The sequence below is a fragment of the Patagioenas fasciata genome, chromosome 13 (assembly GCF_037038585.1).
Source record: "Patagioenas fasciata isolate bPatFas1 chromosome 13, bPatFas1.hap1, whole genome shotgun sequence".
Classification (NCBI taxonomy): Eukaryota; Metazoa; Chordata; class Aves; order Columbiformes; family Columbidae; genus Patagioenas; species Patagioenas fasciata.
The window spans coordinates 10,943,983-10,960,247 of NC_092532.1; the positions used below are offsets into that span (position 1 = coordinate 10,943,983).

At 42.4% G+C, this 16,265-nt stretch overlaps 1 long non-coding RNA gene across 1 annotated transcript; it reads left to right on the plus strand.

Moving 5' to 3' along the window:
- The first annotated feature begins 1,806 nt into the window (after nt 1-1,806).
- Nucleotides 1,807-14,312, plus strand: LOC136107494 (uncharacterized). Its single transcript, XR_010652287.2, has 3 exons — nt 1,807-2,072; nt 4,799-4,846; nt 14,161-14,312. It is a non-coding gene; the product is annotated as an uncharacterized lncRNA (long non-coding RNA).
- The last annotated feature ends 1,953 nt before the right edge of the window (nt 14,313-16,265 follow it).

The window sequence follows — 16,265 nt, forward strand, 5'->3', positions numbered from 1 at the left end:
ATGCTGACGTTGGATTATTAATTACAAAAACACACCATGTGGTTCTTTTTCCACTCACACCAAATGACAATTGTTTGTCTGCCATTGCCCAAATTTTTCAGTTCGTGGCGGTCTGAAAATGGCTATTTTTGAAGGAGCACACAGCGGCGGAGGCTGAGGGGATGCTTATGTCACCATAATAGCAGGTTACATTAAAAAATAATTATCAAATGCATGAAAAAAAAAGAAGTTAAAACTGACTCATACTGTGCAAGACACGATCTTGCAAAATCTGCAGACTTCGCTCACCTAGAAGTTGAAATGAGAGGGATAAGAGAAACTTACTGTCTATACGTGAGCATTTCTATGTGTTTGCAATCGCAACCTTTGCATCCCCACAAGAGCTCAAATTTCCCGGGGGAAGACACCGGATCATTGAGCCATTCCAGCAAAGAGCCACCACTGCTACAATTAGCCGCAGAAGCCCAATTTGGGTGTTTTCTCATTAACCTGTCATGTCAAATGCTGTATGATAAGATGGTGAAAACTGGGGGGAGGAGTGGCAGTGGAGGGGTAAAAGTTCATTTTGCAAAGCAAACAAATAGCAAGTCACTTGATTTTACTAATTATCCCAACCCGGGGCTCTTTCAGCCATTATTTTTCCCCCCACATCAGTGTATGAGCACGACAAGATAAGATAGGAGCTGGTATTTTCTAAACTATCCTGGCTGACGGTGTATACAGATAATATGAGGATTCATTTGCAAGAGCACACAGAAGATTGATTTACTTAATGTGAGAGTAATCACTCATTAGAAAAATCACTGCTGGTATTTGTGAGGAATGGGTGTCAGGGCACACCAGAATGCCCTCTCCAAGTGGTGTCCTAGAAAGAGCCTTTTTGGGTGAAGAAGGGCAGTTTATTTATAATAAAGGGAAAATTATTTATAACAACATAAAATTATCAATGTGTTATTATAAATTCTGTGTTTGATCCACAGCCCAGTGACACCAGTGGGTGAGTCATACAATGTCCTGAGTTGGAAGGGACCCACAAGGATCATCAAGTCCAAGTGGACCTTTTATCTACACTTTTTAATAACATATTGAATTATGAACCTACACCGGTGCGCTTCTCAGACTTGCAATTTCCCAGAAATACTGGTGGGTACAGGCTTAGCTGGAAAAAATATTGGATTTTGCCAACTGTAACTAAATCATATCTACTCTGTATTCCCTCTTTTTGAGGTCAAGGTCTGCCTTTTTCTTCAATGCAAAGCCCTCAAACCTTACGACAAAATTACAGTAGGACACTGGGCATCCTGAACATGTCCCAGCTCAATGAAAACTTATAACCCCCCCTTCCAGAGATAGTAAAAAAGGGCAAATTTAATGATTATGTGGTTTGCCAAGGACCTTGCATTAATTGCATTAATTTAGTGAAATATGCACTGCTTTATAAAGATAGCTCTCTTTTATTTTTTCATGATATAACAACTAAATGGATGTTTGAGCCTGTGTTACCTTTATATATGATGCCTTTTATGAGCTTTTAGGGCATCCTCACTGGAGGAGAGCAACATGCAGCTCACGGCAGCCAGCTTCCATCGTTACCTTTAAAGCCAGAAAAATCAGAATGCTCACTTCCAATATCAAATTTGAACCCAAAGCCAGTAAAACGTGTTATGTCAGAATATGGCTCAATCTATAAAAGCGTGTTTCAGCAACATGTTGCAGCTGGTGCTGTGTATTTATAGCTAAAGAAAAAAAATAGAAGAAACAAAACACAACAGCCAACACACGCTGGAAAGAGTAGAAAGGGTTTGAAACAGCAAATTTGTCAATGTTTTTCCTTGCTGCCGAGCCGGACTCTGGGTCGGCGCTGGTTTAGATTAACCGCGTCCCGTGCAGTTTGACAGTAGCGACGTGAACCTGCAGCGCGGGATCCGCTGTGGAGATCGGAGCATGGGGGAGGAATTTGGGGAATGTTTTTCCTTGGATGGTGGGACCAGGGCTGCAGTGACAGCGTTAACACTTCCCAGAGCCGAGGACCCCTCTGTTGGAATGGCATTGCCCACCCTGAAAGTGAGAAGGTAAAGTTTATTTTTTCTATTTTTTTCCCTCTCTTTTCTCTCGCTCACTCTCCCATATACAAAATGTATCAAGACCACCAAGAGTGGCCTCTTTTTTTTCATGATGATGTACAATTCGCATTTGTTAATAAAAAAAAAAAAATTCTGCCTGAGGTCATCCACCTAGACTTCTTTTTTTTAAACAGGAAACGGTTTTCAGATGTTTATATGTTAAAAAGTAAGGCTGCTAATCTGCCTACCCATTTAACAGGCATTGACAACTGTCAAAGCTTTTCTCTTTACATTACTGGATTTTGAGCTGAGTTAGGTATTTGCTTACTATCTATCTATCTATCTATAGAGATATTTTTTTAAATCAGCAAAATAACTGCTAATATGCGCTAGCTCATTTTCTGGGCTAACACCAAGCAAAGCTGCCTTGGAAAGATTGGAAAGAGTAACTCAGCGTCTACTATACAGCAAACCCCTTATTGAGATGAACCCTCCCAGCCTGGTATTTTGAATAAAACTTTGAACTGCAGCTTCGTTGGCATTTGCAGATGGCGTTTGTGTCTGCAAGATGTAACATGCACTCAAAAAGCCACAACGTCTAACTTGTGATTGACCGTTGATAAATAAAGATAAATTAATCTATATTTCTAGGTTTTCCTCCTCCTGTCAGCACTGCACGCTTAGAAAGACATTCGAATAATTGCTATTTTTATTTCCTTCATTTTAGCCCATGCAGAAAAGACTGATAAAATCCCAGTAATATTCTTGAGAGCAGGAATATCCCGATGGGCACCACAGAAGATGCCGGAGATTCTGAGCAATGTGGGTTCTGCATTGCCCCCCATTTCTGGGGTGGGTTTGTCATGGCAGTACCCACAACGTGTTTTTTCCCCACAGTTCATCCCACATTATTCACATTTCTGATATGCGCATTATTCCCATTTCTCACCTCTAATATGTGTTGGATTTTTGTACATCACATGGAGCCCAAACCGAGTTTGCGGTGTTTTATGTGCATGTGAATAAAATTAAATTAGTGAAGTGCTTCCTTAACAAAAATGATGAAAGTAACAGATAAAATCTCCGAGTCATCTGCTGCAGGTAAATCCCGTGGATTCTCACGCAGATTTATCTGAAAAAACACTGAAGGATCACAGTAATTTTCTATTGAAACCTATTATTTTTGAGAATATTGCTGAATAGCGTGTGTGGCATGTTAATAATGTTTTACTACGATATAGGCAAAAGGCAAACGGGGAGAAAATGTGTAAAATTTACTGACTATGCTGAAAGAGAAGAGATCTGCGTGTTAAAGGGTAAGATTGTGCTACGCTAGTGAGTGCAAACTGAGCCCCAGAAAATATTTTTCCTTCTGAATAAAAAAACAACTTTCAAAGTTACTTTGTACCATCTAACTAATGATAGTTTTTCTTTCTAAACCTTCTAGAAACAAAGCCTGGCTTCTGACCTGAAATTAAAAGGCAGTGTCAAGCCACTGTTAAAAATCTATACTAAACATACATGGTATTAAAAAACTAAATTCAAATAAAATATTTTTATTTGCACCATTTCAGCAACCACAGAATACATCATATCTGGTTAATTTTAACTTGGTTACATGAAAAGCCTTGTATTGCAAAATACAGTCGCATAAATAAATTACTTTCAGTCGCATATGAAGCATAAATTTTCTGTGTGATGGTAATTTGTGTTCTTCAAAAAAAGGTGAAGATGCAGAACTACAGATGTTTAGCTCCCGTTTTAGGGTAAAAACTGGCTGCTTTGAATCAAAATTGAGGGAGGCACACGAGCCTGACACCTGGTTCTCCAAGAGAATAACGTCATTTAATCTCAAATATGTATTTTGGGAATTTTGCTAATTCAGTCAGTCAGTTACCTGTTGTGTTTGTTTTTTACTGAAAGCCAAAAATCCGTATCGCACTAGCAAGTTAAAGAAAAAAAATACCTTTCTTGGCACATCCCCGGTAACAAATGTGGAAGGTTGCTGATGACCACAAATATATTGTAAAAATGTGTAAACCAAAGGCAGTGATATTTTCCAAAAGAACACCTGGAAGGTGTAAATCAAAAATATTGTAAACACGTCAGCTGGGAACATACGACAGGCACACTGGGTTGCTGTGCACCCAGCTCTGCAAAGCCCAATCGATAAATCAGGGGATGAACCTTAGACTAATAAACAGTTCTTTTATGAAAAGGAGATATTCTCTGCCCCTGCAGCCTAATGGCGAACCAGGAAAAGATGAATTTGTTGCATTTAGAAAAATACAGGAGGTCATTTCCAATAAAGAGATTAAAAAAAAAAAAAAAATAAACTGCTGCTAAGAGGAACTCCCAAAATCAAGCTCATCTTGTTTAGTGCTTTGTTTAAATCAGGAGCTAAACTAATAATGTTATCAATAATTTAGCTATTTTCTTATAATTATTTTTCAGGCATTCCTTTTCCCTCTTAAGCTTTTTAATTATCTATAAGATGCCAAGGTTATATTTTACATCTCCATTATACTTTACATCTCCTTTATATTTTACATGCACATGTCCAAAGCCTTGCAGTGAAGAAAAAGGGACGGAGGAAGAAATTTTGAGAACAGATTACTGAAAAAAAAAGGCATTGCAAAGGGAAAAGACGGTAGGACCGGGCTCCTTGTTTTGCTGCACTGAAGAAAATAAAATTGTTTTTTTTTTCCCTTATGGTTATCTCGGTCGACTGAAAGAAGCCCTATTAAAATGCTATCTTCTGGAAAGCGTCATAGAGGCATGAGGTTGGTAAACATTATAAAAACAACCCCTAATAAAATTTTTATTGCTTTACATTTCTGTACATTTTACGGCCAGTGTGGGGAAAAGAAGCAACAGTGATTTCTCTGCCTCGATAGCAGGCAGGAACTTTTTTTTCCTTGCTTTTTGCTCATCAAAATAAATAAAAATGCTGCAGCCTGTTCGTTTCTCAGGCATTCAGGGGAATTATTTCACGCTCGGAATAAGCCAAGGGGAAAGTTAAAGGCTAAAGGAACCTTACCGTGCTAATCTGCATGTTATAAACAAGTATTGTCCTTTTTGGACACAGCAATATTTTTGTGTGTCGCAAAACAATGCACTTTATTTCATATCCATGTGTATTGTCTGATTGAAATTATGCAGGGGAAAACCTGCACATATGCACACTCAACACACCTACTTGTTATAATTATAAAGCCAGTCAGCGAACAAGGGTTTTTAAATTGCTCCCCAAAACCCAGCATAGACATTTGCTTCCTGAGTAGGTATTTATAGCTTCTGAATGAATCAAGTCACGAACAAAAAAAAAGAAGGTAATTGTGCTTGCAAGTAAGCATTTAAATATTTACATTTTAAATATATTTGCTGCCAGCTTCTGTTAGCGAGAAGAAAAGTAATTTGGGAAATTACAACCCTTCCTATTTCCCACATTTTTTAAGATAATAAATGCATATCTGAATTTAGCATGCCCCGAAGCCTGGCTGGCTGAAGTAGAAGGCAAAAAGTGAGGCCAGGCTGATGGTTCATCGAGCAAGCTTACTGCTGGGGAGGGAGGGCTGAAGAGTTTGGGATGTGGGGGGGATGAACATGTCTCTTTTGTCCGGAAAACCCAAACTGCTTGAGGCTGCTCTTCCCCTGCATGCGAAACCAGGCACCAGCCAGCGGCTCTGCTGTTTTCTCACGTTGTCCACCACGGCCTTGGTCATGTCTCCCCAAAATCCTCTCAGGGGAGATGATGTTTGGGGTCATGTCGGTGATGCTGTGCCCCGTATCCCAACCTACATGCCATCTGAAGCCATGCTGGAAAGCCCAGGGACAGGACACATTGAAACATGAGAGGGATGAGTAAGGAGGGGACACCATGAAGCAGATGGGTGACTGCAGAGCCCATCCCTGGTTTGGGGTGGCATCCTTCTTCTCCAGGTGCTACAGGTGGCTTTGCTTATTTGCTCATTTCCTTTATTATCACTACTACTTTTTTTTTCTTCTTGATTTCCTTGGCATCTATAGAAACAGGGTTTTTCCCATGGAAATTTCTTTCTCCTGACCAGGACAAGGAAGAAGACTCTCTTGGTCCAAACGAGATTCGAAACCAAAGAGGTGTTCTGTGTTCTTCCTGCTACTGAGGATTTTCTAGCAAGAATCTGTTCCTTCAAAATTTTCTGATGTCAAGAAGCCACCAAAATCTCTTCCAAAATGATATGTCGAGGTGTCCAGGTCACACATCACCACATGCTCAGCATGGGCTGGTGAGCCCTGTTGGCCACAGGGATGCTCCATGACCTGACTTACTGGCACAGTCACACCAACTGTCTGCTCATTCTAGGGTGACAACTGAATTTTGAAGCAATTCTGGTAAATCCTGATGGTTTTTAGGATTTAAATGCAGGTCTGCAGGAACTAAATCTTGCTTAGTTCATTGTTTGTAGCACTGAACTGCTTACAGAGGTTCCTACCTCTCTAAGACACGGGATGGACATCTGTCTGTCCTTGTGGTTGAGTAGCACTGGCAGATATATGTTTGTGAAGCCTGTAAAGAGCCTCTGGTGGAAGCTGCAATGGGAGCTGAAGGTATTATCAATACTATTAATCAAACCCAGCAAACACAGACCCTGTTTTCTGTTAGCTGGGGAAAGCACTTCCATTGTAACCATCCATTGTGTTCAGCATCCTCCATTTCTGCTGGTGGCCAGGGGGGATATTCCATATGTCAAGAGACCAACATCTCTGCTTTGTCCCTTCTTCTTAGTTTGCCTCTTCACCAGACTCTTCTTCTATGAGCTGGTCCCACGGTGCAGGCATTGACCTCTCTCTTGCCCTCGGGATGCTCACCGTATTGCTGCAACCAAAATGCGTGCTAACCAAATAATCCCCGTGACACAGTTTGTGGTCACAGACGCTTTGTCACCTTCCTCATACGACACAGGGAAAAAACCCAACAACCACCTACAGTGACGTCAGACGTTGTTGATTTAATTGATTCTTGGTAAATATGTTCTACGGCTTAACGCTCGCCAGGGCAAATTGTCCCTTCTTAAGTCTGTGCAAATAGCAGCAGGATGCAAACACCAGACTACAAACCGTGCAAGTATGTGGTTCCTCTTGTCATCAAGTTTCCTTCTATAATCCAGTGTTTTTAGGGTTTTAAGTTTTTGCAATGTTTAATAGAGCTGATGTGGTTTTTATCCCCAGGCTCCTTGGTGATTATGCCACCAGCTGAGATGGAAAAGTGAAGAGCAGAGATCTCAGCAACCAGCTTTCCTTGCTTTTGCAGTTCCCAAATGATCCCTGCCTCAATTTATAGAGGTTTTTTGGGTAAAACTTGGCCCTGTTAAAATCAGTGGCAACCTTCCCACTGACTTCAGTCAGGCTGGGATTTTGCTCTCCCTACTTTAGCTTTTCATCATTGCCTGCAGCGTGAAAAGCTTTGGTTGGGAGCTCACCAAAGCAAGAAAATCAGCCGGACTCTGGAAATACTATTGTTTACTTTAAAGCACATTTTGTTTCCATTTTGCTATAAATATAGATGAAGTGAAAATCTGCTGTTGTGGAGGGCTTGTCACTTCAACAGCAGTTTAGCAGGATTTCTCCTATGGTCTCTCCAGTCCATGGAAAATCATTCTGGGGATACTGGGCCCAAATTGTTGACGCTTCTGCAAAGCAGCGGGAGCTTAGAGTTACTTTGCCTTGGCAATAAAAATATTAGAATAAAATCTCACCTCTTGTTCAGAGCAGACTGAGACTGCGCATCCTGCAGAGAGGGAAAAAATAGCAGCAAAAAAATCAGAAAGATGACACAGGGCTGTGTTTTCTGCAACATCCATTTAATTACAGTGCAGGTTCACGTGCAATGCATTTGGGTATTTGCTCTGGTGTAAGAACTTGGACTGGGAGTATTTTTCTTAGCTGGTATTTAAATAAGCTGAGAACGCAGAAGATAAGTAGGCAAAGTAGACTGTTAGGAAAGCAAAAATGGAAAATAAAGTTAAGCTGCTTGCACTCAGCTTACTGGAAGACCTTTGTAATATCTTAAGCTCTTGTTTATTCAAATTAAAATGTACCTGATGCTTGGTTAGGTAGAACAAACCAAGTCCCTGCCCTTGGCAACAGGACTGGCATGTGCAGACAAGGGACCTGGTTTGGGTCCCATTTCGGTGAAGGGTTGGAAGGGTCCTGGAGGAGGTGATGGGTGATTTAACCCACTTTTGCACCCCCCAGTCCTGCTTTGCAGCCCTGTGCTACAGCCTCTGCCCCTGAGACCCATCAGAGTGTTGGCAAAAAATGTGACTATTTCACCCCACAACTCATGGGTGCTCCCTGACATTCCAAAAGTGTTGTTCGCAGGACACCTCGCCACCCTATTTCAGAAGGGAAATTGCCTTTCACAACCAAATCCTGCCTTACTGCCCAAGATCTGGAATTGAGGAGTATGAGTGTTCTCAGCATCCTATGGAAACCTGCCCTAGCCTGGAATATTTTATTCCGATTTTAAAGTAAAGCCTCAGTTTCACAATGCAAGTTCAAGACCTGCAAAGAACAATCTCAACCCTTCTATTTAGGGTTTTCTATGAAAAGTCATGTTAGTTTAAAACCAGCAACAATGTGAGGAGACCTCATCTAGTTACATGCATTTTCTCCCCATTGCAAATGTGGAAACACCGTGCCGAAAGGCACATACTCTGGGCTCTGTAGACATTTATATGAAAAGTTATTGTTTACAGATCTGTCAGAGATTTAGCTTTGATGATGTAACGTTGGCAAATGTCATATATAACTTCCCTGACACTGTTTTTCTAACAAATGGCTCTTTTTCTCTGCCTTGACTAGAGAAAAAAATAAAGGAGTTTGAAGGAACCCTGAACCTTAAAGCCATTCAAGTTTTGTTCAGCATCTACCAGATTTGGTTTGATAAAATATCTGACTGCATAACTTGTGTCTTGGAGGGTGCTGTTGCTACCCCAGTGCAACCACGTACAGGAAAAAGTGCCTTTTTATAAAATATTGTGCAACACTGATTGAAACTAGTGTTAGAAAAGAGCTCTCTGCTGTATTTCTAGGATGACTGAGGGTGTCGAGATGAGTAGGGCTTGCAAGTTAATGTGGTGGGCTTTTCAGGAAGATCCCAGGTATCACAAATGGTGGTTAAGCAGGATGAAAAATACCTGCTAAAGAAGGGAAAGACACCTTTTGGGAGGTTTGGGGGAAGTCAGTTCCCACCATGTGTAGGAGCTTGAGGAATAGGGTGAATTTAGGGTAAAATGGAGCGGAGAAAGAGCCAGGAAAGCAGCAAGGGAAATGACCCAAAAAGTATGACCAGGAGGCTTTCTGTTAGGATTTAACATTTCCTTTTTTAGAAATAGATGCAGGGAAATGGGGAAGACATCACGAATCTCAAGGAAGCATCTCCAGCCCTCAAAATACCTCCCATGGTTACCCATCTGGTATTAATATCCCCTCTGTGTTTTGGGAGATGTCGCAGCCCAGCTGTTTCCAGCGGTGGTGGGGGAGGGCAGGGGGATGTACAGGTAAATTTTAGCACCTTCTCTGTCACCCCTTTACTTGGGACCAACATGCCAAAGCTGCCACTTCACCCCGGGTCGTTGCTGTAAAATGAGTCAAGGGATCGATGTAGCCTGAAGCGCGCAAGGAGAGGAAAAGCTGGGGAAAAAAAAAAGGTGCATAATTCATTAAAGATGTATGTGGTTAATTAAGGGCACAGGGGATAAAAGCATTTCACAACTTTACGAGATTGCCTGCTGGAGCTTGGTGAAGCAGGACCAGACTTGCGGTGGAGGGAAATTCTCCCCAGTGGCAACACTACCCACAAAATACAAACCAAGGGTAGGAGAAATTCTTTGGATTTGACCATCTGAAGCTGGTAAATGAGCTGTCAACTTCCAAATATGCATTAATTTAGCCCACAAAAGAACTTCTTTGCACTGAGTAATCGAGGAAGATCAGGCAAACACCTTCAATGATGTTTTTTAGTATGGTAAGAAAACTGGGTCTGAAAAGTGGTACCTGCAGGGGATGGCATCTTTCCACCAGCATCCAGAGCAGCCCGTATGGTGGGGTGGTTTTGGGGAGGAACATGTAAATCAGGGAGTGTCGGGTGGAGATGCTGAGGTCTTCAATTTTCATGTGCGTGGTCAGAGAGGTTCAGGCTTGGTCCATGAAGAACAGGGCTTGGACTTCTCCATAGAGTAACTCAAGAGCTTTTCTTCCTTCTTTTTTCTTGTATATGGGGAAAAAATGTTTAAAATCCTCCTAAAGGTTTCTAGGGTATTTTCTGGGTCAGACCACCAGGTGAAATGCTGAGGATGGGAGCAGGAAGGTGTTGCCTTCTTACCTGCCAGAGGGAGAGTCTCATCTAATTCCCTTTCTTGTTTCTTTTTCCAGCAACAAAGGTTCTCTGGACACTGTCCAGAGCTGAACTCACTTGGCTCTGACAAAAAAGCCAAAACAACAAAACAATCTGAGCTCCAATTTTATTTACCACGCAAGCTTGCTATCCTTAAAAAGCATGTTACACTTGATATCTGGCCAACCATCCCATATATTATTTTTTAATTGCCATTATTTGCTCCAGCTCGTAAGTCCCAACAAACAGGAAATCCATTATTCATGGCAAAGTAAGAGTGAGGTGCAAACGTGTCTCTACGGCTGTTCCAGCTGCATGTTGTGGAGTGGAAAAAGGCTCCTTCTGCTGAGCATCACTGCCTTTGGTCTGAGACATGTTTGTAATTAATTCTTTGCCCTATGATGATCTTGCTGGCAAAACTGCGCTCTTGAAAGCATTTTACCTGATGTGGTTCTAGCTAATCTTAATAGGGTGAGGTAAATGGAGAAGGAAAATGGTAGAAAGTGTCACTATTGGTATTAGGGCTGGCCTCTGGAAATGCAAGATGTGTCAGCTTCACCTCTTAAAAAACTGTAAAAATCCACCATTTTCAGATTTGAGGTGTTCAGCACCCAGGAGAGGAAAACCCGTGTGCTACTGGGGAATGATGTGAGCATCTTTCTGTCCATGTGTTGCAATAAGCTTTACCCTGGCATGGTAAGGGCCCCTCCAGGGGCATCACACCTGATGAACTTTAAATATCTAAATCTTGAGTATTTTCCTTCCCTCTTCTGCTGCCCCATAAACTGTCCAAGAGAAAAAAAAAAAGGATAAATATGTATTCTGCTGTGTTTGAAATGACAGTTGGCAACACTGGCGGAGTCCAGCAGAGGGTGGATGGAGAATTGAGAACCCAGTGAGAAGGTTGGTGTTAGATGGTGTTAGATGTTGCACAGAGCTGAGCACTTCTGCTAGAGATTCAGACCAGCAAAATAAACTCTGCCAGCAGAGACTGCAACTGGTCCCCTATAAAGAGTGAATATTTGGCACCGGCACCAGATTTAATCCTTGTGCTTGGGAAGATGCACAAATGTTTGGTGGTTTGTCATGTTTACCAGTGACTGGTGACCCTTTGATTCACCTATCATTAGAAGAAGAAGATGGCATCCATCAGAGAATTCGCCTTGGATGTTGCTACCCATGCCATAGGACATCCCGAAGTGGTGATGATGGGGAAAGAGAAAATGAGGCAAATCTCTGAAATGCAGGGGGCATCTCCCACAAAATACACCTCTGGTCTGGTTGCCTCCTGAGCAGGATTTTCTTTTGCCTTTCTATGTTTCCAAAGGAGAGTTTCTCCATAAGGAGTGTTTACCACTGTTTTTCTGGTGCTCTAGAAAAGATACTGGCATTACAAGAAGAAAAGCAAGTTGCTTCTCTCTGTGAGCAGCTTTTCAGCGGTGAGATAATGTTCTTCCCAAAAGTGCGTGTTCACTGTTGCTGGGACACGGCCAAAAGCAGCCTCTCCACTCCTTCTGGAGGTGACAACAATGCACATGTGTGTCATTTCCTGATCTCTGTGGAAATCACAGGACTGATATGCATGTCTGAAAAAAAAATACATTTAGAAAATCAACACCCACCCCCCACAAAGACTCCACCTTCCAGATTGCTTCATTTTTATGTCAAGTGCCCCCGCACATCTTGGTCACCGCTGCCAAGTCTGTGTCCTCCTCAAATGACTCAGCCCCACATCGTTCCGCTGGTCCATGTGGGAGGGGACAGGGACCAGCACAGTGGTGGCTCAGGGATGTCTCACAACCACCAGGGCAATGGTGGCCACCCCCCAACCTGGGGCTGCTGTCCATCTCCTGCACTCATCAGCATCTCACTAGGGATCTCCAGGGAATTGCTTCTAGTGCGAAAACAAAGTTTTAACCTAAAAAACCCCATAAATTTTGAAAATACATCTAGGCAGGGCCATATATCCCTGACAAACCATGCAGATAGGTGCATAGGATGATAGGAAACGGACTCAAGTTGTGCCAGGGGAGGTTGAGGTTGGATCTTGGGATCAATTTCTTCCCCAAAGGGCTGTGGGGCATTGGAACAGGCTGCCCAGGACAGTGGTGGAGTCACCATCCCTGGAGGGGTTGAACAGACATGGAGATGAGGTTCTCAGGGACATGTGTTAGTGCCAGGGTTGGGTTAATGATTGAACTCGATGATTTTGAGGGTCTTTTCCAACCAAAATTATTCTCTGATCAGTTAAAGCCTTCCTGCATCCAGAATTACGCTGAGGCTCTTTGCTCCTGGACCTTCTTCAAATGTGCATATAGTCAGCAGCAAATCTTCCCCACGCCCATGGCACAATATTTGGGCTCTTGAAGAGAAGGAAAAGCTGCATCTAGTTGTCCATTTTGTTACTAGAGGTTTTGGGTGAAAACAGTATTGTATGTGGCTATTCAGGGGGCACTGCACTGCAGGAAATGCTCCACACTGTAGGAGCCTGAAGAAGGAACGCTTGCATGTCTTCCAGTCACTCTATCTTGTATTGATGCATTTTGGCAAAACACAGAACAAATCAGCAGTCGATTCAGATAAACAAGCTTAAGGTAAACATTATCTGCATGTATACCCTGATTTATGATGTACGTGAATCAGTTAAAAATTTACTTGATTTTACCACAGTGTTTTAAGTAATGTTATTAAGAATGTGACTTCTTAGGAAAATTCAGTCTGTTTTTAGCCCAGACATGCAATTAGGGGAATTAGTAACACGATACGTCATCTTCAAGAACACACAGATACAGTGGTCAGAAACCTCATGCAACCCTCTGGAAGGAAATTTTGCTCACAGCATATGTGAATACTCCCTTACAAACCTAATTCTCACCGGGAAATAATTTGACCTCTGAGCCAGTGTGCTGCCCTTTTCGAGTGCTCTGAGGATGAGGCTATGGGTTTAGTGTCCTCATTTTTGGGGGGCGAAAATGGGCAACAAAAAGGTCTTCAAAATGTTTGTACACAGCAGGGCAGGAGAAATGTGCAGTGGTGTGGATGGAAAGAAGTGGACCTTGTAATTCACAGCTTGGAGGCACGCAGGTGAAATCAGGGTTTGTGATCTCCTTGTAGGGATTTTTGGGGTATTTTAGTCTGAGACAGGACCGAGAGGGAAGTCCAGTGTGAGCTTTTGGATGGGGTTTGTAGGCACACGACAAAGTGCCGTCTCTGGAGAGCAGCACCATGACTTTGAAATATTCAGGATTCCCATACCAGAAGCATCAATCAAATAACACCTGAGCCCCAAATTCTGCAGGAAACCTTGGCACATGTTCCTCTGTTTGGAGTAAATGAAGGACTAAAGTTAGGAGGGACAGCTCAGGGCAAAGAGAGCATTAAGTCTCCTGTAGCTCCTGACTCCTCCATGCTTGGTCTTGCATCATCTCCCAAACCTGTGTCCCTGCAACTTCTCCATCACTTCCCCAAAGCCACGGGGCCCTGTCTGCTCCTGGGACTATGGAAAGCTCTGGAAAAAAATTCCCAAATCTCCCCGTGTCTGCTTCTTTCAAAGGGCTCCAGAAACTCCAGCTGAATTTCACAAAACCAGGAGGCTTTTGACTAGTTTGTGTGAGCCAGAGTCCAAATTTTTGATTGCTGAACCAAGCCTTCAGACGAGCCATTGAGGTTTCTGTGTCATTAGCAACAATCTTTGCTTTTGTTTTTGTTTTGCTTTAGGCCTGCAGCACCACTAAATGATGACCTGATCCTGCTATGTGGACGTACGTGAGGACAGCTAAGAGGATCAGAGCCTCCTCAGTAATAGCTGCAAATGACAGAGGATACTGCAGAAATGCTGGAAAATATGAAAAGGCCAACAAAGCAGGGAAAAAGAGTGATCCAAAAAGTTTGTTGTTGTTTTTTTTTTTTTTTTTTTTTGTTCCTTAAGAAATAATGCATTATCTGGAAATCCCTCTTTACAGTTTGGAATTTGTTTTTGCGTTAGTTTCATTCAGTGACCTATTCCGAATAAAGAGTAACCGCAGAAATTGTACACCAAAGCAACAGCAGTGGGTGGCGAATTTCTCCATTACCACAAATATCCTTCAATACTTCACAGTCCAGATTGAAAACATTTTTTTTGTGTTGTTTGTGTATCTCATCTTCAGCCAGTCTCAAAGAGGGGCAGAAATTACTGGCTTGCTGGTTTCTTGACCTAAAAAATTGTTTTCTGCTTCTCTCCCAAACCCCTTTGTGATCCATTGCAGCACGCGATGCCCAGGCTGTTCTGGTCCATGGAAACGGTTATGATCCCTCTCTGTAAGCCAAGGGCCAGGTTCGCAAACACTGTTGGTGACCCTGTGTGGGATTTCTGCAGAAATGGACTTTTCAAAGCAAACATGGGTTCCTCACAAGTTGGACTTGCCTACAGCGGGTGAAGTGCAAAGTCATCACATTTTTTTAAATTTCAGGTTCTTGGCTGAAGATATCTCAGCCAGGAAGATGCTTCTACTCAAGGAAGAGGCTCCATATCCCCCCAGAACATGTATTTGTACCTCAGATCATGCACAGCCTCATTGATTTAGTACATAAATACATTTCTTCACCTGGGGCTTCGCACCATAAACTGTGGCAGGGAAGATTCTTGCCAGACATTGATACAATACATTGCATGCTCGAGTCCTGATATGTGCTGGGATTTCTGCAATGCATAACAACACCACTCTTCCCCAAGCAATACAGCCCTGACGGAGGATCCATAGGGTCTGGTGTCAGCCCACAACATCTCAGTTTTACTACCAGACTCCCGTGTAACGGAAAGCATCATCCACTTCCATTCACAGATGTGCTTCTGCACAACATCAAGGCTCGTGCTCCAAAATGTTGTTGCTGCAGAATAATAAAGCCACCGAAAGCAGAAGTTTATGACATTAGCTGCAATCCAGCCTGGCTTCCGTGCCCTTTTGTGTGCAACTTGAATGCACTTTAACCAACTGAAAACTTTGGATATTAGCACATAGTGAGTCTGATCGGAGACCAAAGCCAAGTGTACATGTCTGAAGGGGAAATAACTTCACAGAGCATTATGCTCTTGCTTAACTTGGGATTTTACTGGAGGTGGATACTTTCTTTTTTTTTTCCTTTGCACATTTCTCTTGGTTCAGAAAGGCTAACTTTTCCTGGCTTCTCTTTGCGGGTTTCACATTGAGTTCAAAACTGAATCTGGGTGGTTAAAAATGTAACGGGATACGTGCTGTCCTCAGCTTTTCCCTTGCAGGCTCTCCTGCATTCACTGGAGTTTATGGTGAGAACAGTTTTCAGCTTAAACAACAACCCTCCGCAGTCATTTGTGCACATAATTCCAAAGCCTGTTGGCCCAGCTCTGCAGCTGCTCTAATTCCTCATCCTTAGCAAAACTCTGGATTTGCCCAGCTCTCAGGTGGTCCCCTTGTAGTTATTACATTTTTTTTAGATGATAAACAGTCAAATCCAACACAACCATTTATTTTTTCAGGGTATCTGATACCTCCGTAGCCCCACAATCAAGGGGGAAATACGGTCTCTCCCGCAAGCACTATATTTGTGCTGGTATAACATCCCTTGTTTTCATAATCACATCTGATATGATAAAATCACCACAAATGTGATCCATAGCAAGCAAGAGGCTGAAATTTTTAGAGCTAGGGAAAGATTTTTACACCAACCAATGGAATCACTAGATTTTGCTGTCTAAAATAGCCAGAAACTCTCCTTGGTGTAAGTTTGGTGTAAGTGCTGTGAATTGTCTTTAGGAAACCATGTCCATCTCTGCTTGCTGTGGGAATAGAAAAAAAACCAAAACC